Below are 12,833 nucleotides of genomic sequence, written 5' to 3'. Positions count from 1 at the left end.
ATATAAGCGTGCCAGCCAAATTTATTTCCATGACCTTCCAACGCTAAGAGTTTTTGTTTAACAGCATCATCCATTCTTTTATCCACATTAAACAAACTGCTTTGTGATATAATTTTAAATCTGGTAATTGGAATCCACCTCACTCTTTTGCATCTGTTAAATTTTTCATTTTAATCCTTGGTTTCTTCCCAGCCCACACAAACTCTGAAATTTTTCTTTGCCATCTATTAAATTGTTTACTGTCTTTCACAGTCGGGATAATTTGAAACAAATACATTATTCTTGGTAGAATATTCATTTTAATTGCAGCTATTCTGCTCAGCAATGACAAATTAAGTTTATTCCATTTTAACATATCTTCATCCATTTTACGCCATAGCTTCTCATAATTATTTTTGAACAAATCAATATTCTTCATTGTTATCTCCACACCCAAATATTTTACCTTAGAGGTAACTTCACAACCCGTTAGCCTCTGCAATTCCTTTTGCTTATTTGCTTGCATATTTTTACATAGAAGTTTTGATTTTTCTTTATTAATACAAAGTCTCGCCAATTCCCCATATTCTTGTATTTTAGCTAACAACAAAGGTGTGACTTGTATGGGATTTTCATTTATAAACATTATTTCATCTGCAAATGCTCTATATTTGTAAATAAATCCTTTTACTTTTAATCCTTCTATTTCTTTATCGTCTTGGATTTGCAACAGTAAGATTTCAAGAGTCATTATAAACAACAGTGGGGAAAGCGGACAGCGTTGTCTTGTACCTTTGCTGATTATCATGTCTTCTGTAAGATCTGCATTTATACATAGCCTTGCACGCTGTTCAGTATATATTGCTTTTATCATCCTTATAAAGTTTTTCCCCAACTCCATTTTCTCCATTACGGCAAACAGAAAGTCCCAATTTAAATTATCAAATGCTTTCTCTGCATCCGCAAAGAATAATGCTACTTGCTTTTCAGGATGTCTTTCATAATATTCTACAATATTTACAATAGTTCTAATATTGTCTCTTATTTGCCTTTTGGGGAGAAACCCCGCTTGATTCTCCTTTATAAAATTTGTCAAATGTTGTTTAAGCCATTCTGCCAAGATTCTTGTGTATATTTTATAGTCATTATTTAATAATGAGATTGGTCGATAATTTTTTACATTTGTGACATCTCTATCTTCCTTTGGAATCAACAAAATAACAGCTTCTTTCCACGTATTTGGTATTTTCCCTTTTATTCTTATCATGTTCATCAATTTCTGAAGTTTCGGTATGTACTCCTCTTTGAAGGTTTTAAAAAATTTAGCTGTATATCCATCTGGCCCAGGTGCTTTTCCATTTTTAATTGCATTAATTGCTGCTTCAATTTCTATTTTTTCAATTGGATCATTCAAAACTTTCCCCACATTTTCTGTTAAGGGTGCTATTTTAATCTTTTGTAAATACTCTTCCATCTTTTCTTTCTTTATTTTAACACCCTTAAATAATTTGGCATAATACTTAAAGGATTCTCTTTTTATTCCTTCTTGATCTACCACCTCTCTTCCCTCCACCACAATTTTATTAATAATTTTACTTTCTCTCTTTTTCTTCAGTTGCCAGGCCAAATATTTTCCAGGTTTATTTGCTTTCTCAAAAGATTTCTGCTGCAATCTTTTCAGTTCTTTATTTAACAAATGTCTCATTTGTGTTTGTAATATTGTAATCTCCCTCATAATTTTCTTTTTCCCTGGCCTTCTTCTCAGTTCTCCTTCTTTTTTCTTTAGGGTTTGTAGAATCTTTCAGGCTCAACACCGGTCTTGTATAGCTTTAGATGTTTAGCAGTATCAAAGAAGATTAGGATCCTGTCGAGCTTAAGTCAAATAAATAACTCTGGAAACTTCTGCATATGATGAAAATGCAACTCGTCTCCGGACACCCCTCAAAGGAGCCCCCCCCCCCCCGGGACTCCCTTTTAGCCAAGGTAAATCTCCTCAAAGTTTCCTGTGCATATCTTGGACTGATCTCTGACTGAGAAAAGTAGGCAGTAGGCATTAGATTGCATTCCACTATCCCGAACAGAAGTTCCAACCTGCTCCCCTTCTGAGAAGCAGTTCAGCTCGGCATTTTCCAACCCCGGAAGTCAAGTCCCCATATATTTCTTGAAATGGACTTGGCAACCCTAAGATCAAAGTGGGTGGCCACTCCAGTCTTACACAAATTTGCTCATGGAGCCATACTGCAGCATAAAGTCATTTCCATCAGTGGAAGAAAACTTTCCTACCTCCCCACCAAAGTCCATTGATCTCCCTAAAATGGTGATTCTGGGAGGTCAGGGTACCCTCCTGGAGTAGTATAAACAACAGATTGGGGCTTTGCAGCAGGAAGGGAAAATTGGTAGACATGAACACGCAGGAACACATGCAGCTGCCTTATACTGAATCACATCCATGGTCCATCAAAGTTAGTACTGTCTACTCAGACTGGCAGTAGCTCTTTGAGTCTCAGGCAGAGGTTATTCACTTCACCTATGACCTGATGCTGGAGATGTCAGGGGTCTAACTTGGAACCTTCTGCATGCCAAGCAGATGCTCAAGACTTTCTTTGTAGAAAAAGCCCAGCCAGAACTTATTTGCATATCAGGCCATACCTCCTGACATCACCATTGTTTCACACAGCACTTTTTGTAGAAAAAGCCCAGCAGGGACTCATTTGCATATTAGCCCACACCCTGTGAAGCCAAGGCAGCCAAAACTGCATTCCTGTGCGTTCCTGTTTTTTTTTTTTTTTTTTTTTTTAAAGCCCTGGATACTGTATTGCTGAGCCCCAGCTCCAACCCTGACACACACAACCTTCTGTTAGTAAAAATTTTACTCTGGATCCAATTCTAAGTATTCTCTCAATGCCAGTGGTCTTGAGACCTGTCCAAGAAAAGGCAGGAGCCAGCTGGAGGAACCACAAGGTATTGCCCTATACCATGGCAGAGCATTGGTTCATTTGTCCCAGTGTTTGCCCACTCTATGGACAAAAATAGACAAGCCACAAGCTCCTCCTACTCTTTCTGCAATTTCTGTATCTTCCCTGAGTCCTGATATACCATCTTCTAGGTTTCTCTGTCCCATTGTCATCACTGACTGCTGCTAGCAGGGAGTGAGGAAATGTGAAATATTGTGATGTGGGGGCACAATGTAAGTTCTATTAGATTTGACGAGGAGCGCTATACAGTGGCATCTAGACAGATTTAGATCATGGCTGGTTTGAGATGCGCATAAAATGTCCTTCACCCTCTCTGCATGTTGATTATTGCCCAGTTTGGAAGTGGAATTACAATATGGGGTACAGAAGGGTAATCATGATTGTGGGTCTTTTTTTTTCATAACAGAAATGGCAGTTAAGCCGAGCAGCAGTGGGGAGAAAAATGAAATCTCTTTAGGAAATGGGATAATACAGAAAGTAGCTTTAATGTTATTGACTTTTCAGTGGCTCATCCAAGGCTTGCTGGTGGTTTTGGGTAATCGCTTTGCCTCTGTATTCAGGGAGTCCAGCTGTTTGTCTCAGGGGACCTCATTTATGGCTACTCACATTAATGCATTACCTAGCAGCCACATCAGCACTTTTACAAGTTCACAAAAAACAATCCCTCCAATTTAGATTGGCTTCCATTCCTGTTGCATGCATGGAAATAAAGCACCACTTAAAGGACCTTAAATGGTCACATTTAAGAGAGAAATGCTTTCACTACCATCCCGCCGATATCAATTCCTATTATTTCTAAAATTACTAACCCATTCCCCAGTCCACAAGGGATTTCATAGTGGCTTGCAATATATTAAAGTTAAGAGAAAATTCAGCTAAATGCAAGTCAACACAGTTAGAATTAAAGCAACCAAAGACCCAATCTCCTCCTTATCTGGGGTCTTCATACAATACTTGAAAGACCATGTTGCTCTACATGAATCTTCATGACACCTGGTGTTTCCAGCTGTCAAGTGGGACATGGAGATTTCCCAGAATCACAACTGATTTCCAGGCAACAGAGATCAGTCCCCATGAAGAAAATGGCTGCTTGGAGGCTGGACTCTATGATGACACTATTCCCTACTGAGATCCCTCCCATCCCCAGACCTTGCCTTTCCCAGCCTCCACACCCAAATTTCCAGGAATTTCCCAGTGCAGAGTTGGCAATTCTAAGACTTCCACTCTTCTCAACAGCTTTTGTAGTCTGTATCTTCCTGTAAGCTGGAATGGACAGTGATTCCCCGCCCCCAGGGGAATCACTATTCTTTGGAATAACCTTCCCCAAACTGAGGAATGCTATTTAAAGGCGATAGTGGGCTGAAGAGCTGAAGAACTCTTTAAAAGGCCTGTGCTATTCATTGAGTTTTTATGGGGTAGATTTTGAATTGGGGAGGGAAGGTGACAGGGTATAACTGAGTCCCATCACAGCTTTGAAGGACAGAAAGGAAGCAAGGGGAGTCTGGAGAACAAGAAACTGTATGGTGTGAAAAAGTGGAATCATTTGGGAAGTCAAGCTGTTTCTTCTTTAAAGCCAGCTTTGCTTGTCTGGAGATCTTTACTCTTCCATTGATCAAGAGGTCTTTAGATACTTTTGTGGTTTGATCTGGTGATTCTGGATCTTCAAAGGGAAACCTCTGACTCACAGTCCCAAAGTGGTTTGCAGCGAGGATGGACATAAAAAAAAAATTCCCTAGCCTGATTAGATTTATCTGGTATTCAGGTCATGTTCAAGGCAAATTCCAACAAAAATTCTGAATATTCAGATGTTTGCTGCGTGGTCACATTTCTGAGGAATGTTTTGTAGAAATGCTGAGAAGCAGTCTTGGCCTAATGAAGAAAAAGAAATAGAAAACATTGAACAAATGATCCTAAAATGATTTGGGTAAAATGTCTGTGCACATCCTCCAGAGGAACAAGTCTTATTCGTGACCTAGGTTAAAGGCACTTTACAAATCACTGCAGGTAGGATCTTTTGGTAGAGATGTCCAAATGCTCACTGCTTTGGATTACATTCTGCTTGCTTGGTGGGAACAGAAAACCAATTGTTTGGGGAGCTGTTGAGATGGCTGGAGTGTCAACAGGGTTGGGAGCAGGCAGGCCTGTCCAGGTATAAATAAAGGTGGACCAGAAATGATGGCAGGGTGCAGGTGATGCAATAGCCTGGTCCTCCCTTTTCCCTTCTGCAGCTAGTGAGGTGGTGAATATGGGTCTTGAAGTTCACAGCATCCCCTATTGAAAGCCCATCCCTGGTGAAGATTTTTTCTGGGCCATAACAGCACTTTTTGGAGCAGCAGCCAATCAAAGAACTAACCTCCCTTTACAGGAATAACTCTCTCCATGGGATCAGAAGGAAATTAGGATGTAATATTTGTTTAGCATTTGGGACTGTGGAGTATAAAACATTGTAGGAAATGTGATTACAGCTTCTGCTGGGGGGCATTGATTTCTCCTTGACCAGCCACATGTGGATAGAGCAATCTGATGTCCCTGAGATAATAGTTTCTAGGGGAATTCCTTGTGAGGCTTCAGCCTCCCATTGGCCTGCACTTTTACAAGAAAGCATCAGAGAGTCCTGACACATAAATACAAAATCCCCACTCCTGTCACTTAGTACTGGCATCTCATCTGAGGCCCCTGTCAGCTCTCAGGGACACGGCATATCCTCCCTAATCCCCCTTTGCTGACATTGTAGGGATTTCAGATTCTACTTATTAGTGGCAGTTCTGCCCACACATGCCTTCCTTTTATCCTGCGCAATCTGTTCTTGTTTAAATGGTAAAGGAAGGAAGGAAAGATGATCCTGAATGTAAGGCAACCCCCTCAAACATGTTATGCACACAAGAAAATGTATTGTTGGACATACTGTAATTTACATACCATAACTTCTTTTTCTTTTATGATGGCATACCTGTGGAAAAAAGCCCTAGTCTTGCATTTGAGTAGATACTGTATACACCTCTGGCCTTGCTGATGCTTCTCTAGTTTGAAGGACAAAACTATCACAATGCAGTACTCAAGATGGCTCCCATTGTCACAGCATGCACATGAGAGCATCCCCTGCACATGCAGAGTTAGACACAGGTCCTTGAAACAAAGTGAAAGGCAAAGGAGACAGGGGCTTAAGCTTTTAATAAATTTATTGTCCTAACCAAGATGCAGAATAGCAAAGAAAAGTAAAATAGCAGCAATAAAAAGCAATGAAATTGAACCCTTCAATGTTAAATACAGTAAAGGTAAAGGTAAAGGGAGTCCCCTGTGCAAGCACCAGTCGTTTCTGACTCTGGGGTGACGTCGCATCACAATGTTTTCATGGCAGACTTTTCATGTGGTGGTTTGCCATTGCCTTTCCCAGTCATCTACACTTTACTCCCAGCAAGCTAGGGACTCATTTTATCAACCTCGGAAGGATGGAAGACTGAGCTGAACCCAGTTTCCACTGGGATTGACCTCAAGTCATGAGCAGAGCTTGGACTGCAGTTTACCACTCTGCACCACAAGGCAGTAATGGCAAACCAATCCACCTTGCACATTGTCCTACTGTAGTAATTTTAATGGCATAATAAATGCTGTGGTTTTTATATATGGCTAATCCACAGAACAAACCAACCTGGAAGCAGAGATTGGAGTGGGGCTGCCCTTAAAGGGACTAGAAATTCAAAAGATAGGTGGAAAAGGGACTTTAGAATTGAAGGGAAGGATTCCCTAGCCAGATGGGGAACCCTATGGAAACCAGTGTAGCCAAATGGAAGTTGGGGATGGATGCTAAGAAACAAGGATAGAGAGAAGAATGTAGAAGGTAGTTTTCAAGACGGAAGGTAAAATGGGAGAAATGAAATCATAATCTGCATGTTTTGAAGAAGGGATCCTATAGTTCTATGTCAGTAGTGGAATAAGGTTTGGGAACAGAACCATTTACAAAATGACGGAGCTGAATATATAAGTAGTAGATAAGGGTACCCTATCATCATCAAGCTGCATTCCAAAGTGACAGCTGCCCCACCCACACATGCGCGCGCACACACAAAAACGAACGCAGTATGTTTCCACATGGCGGAGTGATGCAACAGTCCCCGAGGGGGTGGCTAGGGATCCGCCCCGCAAGGAATGCCGGCTGTTTCCTAAGGGGGAAAGGAGGGTCAGCCACTGGTGTAGCAGGCTTCATATTGTTTGGGGGGAAAGCGTGTTTTGCAACACAGACGTTATTTAGAGAATTGTGGAGATGCAACGGTTCTAAGCGGCCATAGTTTTGAGAGGAGACATACCCAACAGATAAAATGATGGCTTTAAAACTGAGCACGGCTAATCTTATACGTGTAACACGTCCCTTTAACATCAGGTTGCATCAGGTTGCGTGTTGATACAACTCATGCTCTTTAACTTGTTCATTAATGATCTGGAGTCGGGAGTAAGCAGCAAAGTGGCCAAGTTTGCAGATAACACTAAATTGTTCAGGGTGATGAGAACCAGAGAGGATTACGAGGCACTCCAAAGGGATCTGTTGAGGCTGGATGAGTGGGGCGACAACGTGGCAGATGAGGTTCAACATGGCCAAGTGCAAAATAATGCACATCGGGGCCAAGAATCCCTGCTACAAACACAAGTTGATGGGGGGTGTGAACTGGTAGAGACTGACCAAGAGAGAGAGAGAAATCTTGGGGGTTGTGGTAGATTACTCACTGAAAAAAAATGTCAAGACAGTGTGCGATTGTGATAAAAAAAGGCCAACGCCACACTGGGAATTATTAGGAAGGGGATTGAAAACAAAGCAGCCGGTATCATAATCCCCCCCCCCCCCTATTAAATCGATGGTGCGGACTCATTTGGAATACTGTGTACAGTTCTGGTCACCGCACCTCAGAAAGGGTATTATAGCATTGGAAAAAAGTGTAGAAAAGGGCAACTAGAACAATTAAAGGTTTGGAACACTTTCCCTATGAAGAAAGGTTGAAACGCTTGGGGCTCTTTAATTCGGAGAAACGTCGACTGCAGGGTGACACAATAGAAGTTTACAAGATTATGCATGGGATGGAGAAAACAGAGAAAGAGGTACTTTTCTCCCTTTCTCACAATTCAAGAACTCATGGGCATTCAATGAAATTGCTGATCAGTAGGTTAAAACAAATGAAGTACTTCATCACCCAAAAGGTGATTAACATGTGGAATTCACCACCGCAGGAGCTGGTGCAAGCTACAAGCATAGCCAGCTTCAAGAGGGGATTGGATAAAAATATGGAGCAGAGATCCAACAGTGGCTATTAGCGACAGTTAATATGTATGTGTGTCTATGTGTATGTACACACACACATATATTGGGCACTGTGTGACACAGAGTGTTGGCCTGATCCAACACGGCCTCTCTCATGTTCTTATGATCTGTAACTTGTGTTTCACAACTTGGTGCACGCTTAAAGTCACTGTTACTTATTTATTCCCTTTTTAAGATTGGCAATGTGTGGTGATTAACATGTGGAATTCACCACCACAGGAGGTGGTGGAGGCTACAAGCATAGCCAGCTTCAGGAGGGGATTGGATAAAAATATGGAGCAGAGGTCCATCAGCCACTATTAGCCACAGCATTTTATTGGAACAGTCTGGAGCAGTGATGCTCTGTATTCTTGGTGCTGGAGGGGGGGCAAAGTGGAAGGCCTTCTAGCACCACTTGTGAACCTTCTGATGGAACATGGGGTTTTTTTGTTGTTTTTTTTGCCACTGTGTGATACAGAGTGTTGGCCTGATCCAACACGGCTTCTCTCATGTTCTTATTATGATCTGGAACTTGTGTTTCACAACTTGGTGCACGCTTAAAGTCACTGTTACTTACTTGATCCCTTTTTAAGATTGGCAATGTGTGGTGATTAATATGTGGAATTCACCGCCGCAGGAGATGGTGGCAGCTACAAGCATAGCCCGCTTTAAGAGGGGATTGGATAAAAATATGGAGCAGAGGCTATTAGCCACAATGTGTGTGTGTATTGGCCACTGTGTGACACAGATTGTTGGAATCGATGGGCCATAGGCCTGATCCAACATGGCTTCTCTTATGCTCTTATGTTCTCAGTGTGTTTTATGGGGGGAAACTGTTGGAAAGACAAACGCATTGGTCATTTTTCATTTAAAGGGGGGAGAAGCCAGCATTAATACAAAATTAAACATTGAAGCTGTAATATCATTTATGATATGCAGATAGTCACAATAATTTGCAATGTTATAAGCAAATATTACTAAGGTAGTGTTGTGAATGCCTAACTGCTTAATAAGTACTATACATTGTGTAAAAAATAAAATTTCTTTATTGGGTGATTAATATTGGGGGAAGCACTCTCAGACCACAGAACTAAAAATTTTAAAAAATGTCCATTGCTTTGAAGTGTGAGGGAAACTAATTACTTTAAAACATATAACAAACAGACACAGCCAATACAAACCGGGGCTGCCAACAGCGCTTATAAAAACTTTCCCTCCTCTATTTTCTCCTCATAACAACCCTATAAGGTTAGGCTGAAAGTGAGAGTGATTAGCCCCAGGTTACGCCCTGAGTCCGTTTGCGAAGAGAGTGGGATATAAAGCCAGAGTAAGTTAATAAATAAAAAACAAAATTACCACCTAGCAGGGCTTCTTAGCAGAGTGGGGGTTTCAAATTTGGGTCTTCCAGATTCCAGTCTAACACTTTAACCGCTATGACACGCTGACTCTAGAAATTCTGCCAGTGGATTTCTCTGACCTGGATATATTTGGAGATCCTTAATAAGAATTATAAGGCTGTCCTGTTTAGGGCAATGTACAGAAATCTTTTTGTAATTTGGCAAGATTCTTTTGCTTGTATTGTTAGCTTTGGGCTTCTGTTTATATCTGTTTGGGTGGGGGACTCAGAAAATATATGGCAACTTGACTGAAAATATATCGCGTGAGAACCTAATTTCCTCAGTTCTCTCTCTGTTTATCTTGACCGGCCTAAGCACTTGACCTTTTAGGATAGTTTGAGGGGGTCAAATAGTTTTCTCTCACAATTAGCAATATATAAGATCGATCAGATTAGGAGGCTGATATATATATATATATATATATATATATATATATATATATATATATATATATATATATATATATATATATACAGTTCTCACCATAAAAATCATTGGCCTTGAGCAGTTGACCTTTTACGACAGTTTGTGAGTTTAAATACTTTTGTCTCACAATTAGCAATATATAAGATCGATCAACTTAGAAGGTGGGAAACGATACTTTGGAATTCTCTTTCCCCAGACACGGTTCTGTGAGAACTCATTTGCAAGGTTGTGCGTTTTGTTTGGACAGCCAGAGCTAGATTCTCCAGCCTAGAGACTGGTAACCTCCCTGTGCTTGCAGAGAACAGAGGCAGTTTTCATAATCGTCTGAGAACAGGTTGCTGAAGCTGCTAGAAAGATAGGTTTTAATGTTAATAAGAAACTGTAGGTGTTTGCAATTAATAATTAACGGGGCAGTGTTATTAGAATGGGTTGCAGAACTAGTCATGAATGTCTTTGCAACAGTTTCCCCCCGTAAAACAAACTGAGAACATAAGAGAATAAGAGAAGCCATGTTGGATCAGGCCTATGGCCCATCCAATCCAACACTCTGTGTCACACAGTAGCACATCCTGGGTTCAGGCCTGGCTGAGCCTGAGAACAAGTCCCAGGAGGTCTTATCTTCAATGAGGACATTCCGCATCTGTTAGTAAAACCGAAAGAAGAAAGGTGGGGGTTGCTACTTTGATGTGCCCATATTTTAATTCTGGGTTAGTAACAATTCTAAAATCTGGATTCTATAATATAAAATGAGTATACAATGCTTGACATACTGCCCCCCCCCCCAAGCTCGTGCTCAGGGTTTGTCTGGGTGCAGTAGGTAAAATCTTTTGAGGAGGAGTGGGGCCTGGAGGTCGGATGCTTTCACCCATTCATCACAACTGGGGGGAAAATACTTCCAGTGCACTAGGAAGTGCAACACCCCCCTTTTCTCTCTCGCATCCAATATCTCCTGCACCTCATGATGACTCTGACCCTTCACTTGAATAGGTTTGGGCTCCAGCGGGCAGGGGTGCCAACTCGTAGCCCCCGGATCTCGCCAAAGAAGGCTGCAATGGAAAACAGGATGAATTTTACTGAACAGTTTTGGTAATTCTAGTTCTACTGTCACTTTGTTTATCACCCTATTTATTTTAAAGGGCCCCAGGAATTTGTAAGCAAGTTTCCTGGAGTTTTGTGGCAAGGGCAGGTTCTTTGTAGATAGGAACACAGTCTCTCCTACTTTACAGTCCCATTCTGGGGTGTGCTTTTTGTCATAATGTGCTTTATAGTCCTGTTTGGCTACATCCAGGTTTTCTTGAATTGCAGTCCACCCCTTCCCCAGCGTCTCCCACCACTGCTGACAAGAGGAGGGGAGTTTGGTTCCATTGCATCCGGGCAACAGGGGGAATGGCTTCCCCTCATAACCGTTCACAATTTTAAATGGAGATGCTTTAGTTGAACTATGGAGGCTATTATTGTATCCATATTCAGCAAACGGCAGTAGCTCCACCCAATTGGTCTGTTGATAGTTCACATAGCACCATAAATACTGTTCTAGAAGCATGTTTACGTGTTCCGTCTGGTCGTCCATCTGGGGGTGATAGGCGGAGCTCAACCCCTGTTCCATGCCTGTTAGTTTGCAGAACTCCCACCAGAAATTGGCAACGAACTGTGGGCCGCGGTTGCTAATGAACTTATCGGGGAAGGAGTGGACTCTAACAATGTGTTGGAAAAATAGGTACACCAGTTTCTTTGCTGTGAGCAGTTTTTTGTATCGAATGAAATGTGCTTGCTTTGAAAAGGTGTCCACCACTACCAGTATTACGGTCCTGCCCTGAGAAGCCGGCAGTTCCACTATAAAATCCATAGATACTACGGACCATGGCCGTTCTGCAGTCTGAGTGGGTTGAAGGAGACCAGGGGGTTTTCCACCTTGCCTTTTCCCCATTATAAGTGGCCAGTGACAGTGTTGTAATATCTCTTGCCTCAGTGCTTTTGGAACATATAGTTTCCCATCGTGATACCCCCCCCCCCCACCGTCACCTTCTCATTCTACTTCTTCTATTAGTCTATTACCCCCGCACGGCTCTGGCACTCCCTTTTTCTTCCCTGACCTGGTAGTCATGGCGCTGGCCACCGCACTGGGGGGAATGGAGTCCACCACTTCCTCCCTCTGACTCTCGTGTTGGGGCAGTCTGGATAGCACATCAGCTAAGAAATATTTTGCCCCAGGAATGTGTCTCAGGGTGAAGTCAAACTTCGCAAAGAATCCCGCCCACCGAATCTGCTTTTCAGTTAATTTCCTCCGACCAGTCAGCGCTTCTAAGTTTTTATGATCGGTCCAAATCTCAAATGGTACCCTCGCCCCCTCCAGCCAGGACCGCCATGTTTTTAATGCAAAAGTTACTGCAAACGCCTCCTTGTCCCACACCGACCAGTTGCGCTGCTCTGGTGAGAAATTTTTAGAGATGTAAGCACATGGTCACAATCTCCCTTCTGAGTCCCTTTGCATTCATATGGCTCCTACAGCCACATTGGAGGCGTTGCACTGGACCACGAAGGGCTTAAGTTCATCAGGCTGGCTTAATACTGGTTTGCTTGTGAACAACTGTTTAAGTTTCTCGAAAGCTTTTTGGTAGGCTTTTTGGTCCATGCCAGCTTTGCTCCTGGCTTCTTCGCCTCCGGTCCCTTCCCTTTAGTCTTAAGCAAGTCCGTTAGGGGTAACATCACCTGGGCAAACCCCTGAATGAACGTCCTATAAAAATTTGTGAATCCAAGAAAGGATTGTAG

This window comes from Heteronotia binoei, chromosome 17, assembly GCF_032191835.1.
Source record: "Heteronotia binoei isolate CCM8104 ecotype False Entrance Well chromosome 17, APGP_CSIRO_Hbin_v1, whole genome shotgun sequence".
NCBI lineage: Eukaryota > Metazoa > Chordata > Lepidosauria > Squamata > Gekkonidae > Heteronotia > Heteronotia binoei.
Note: the sequence above shows the minus strand (reverse complement) of the source record.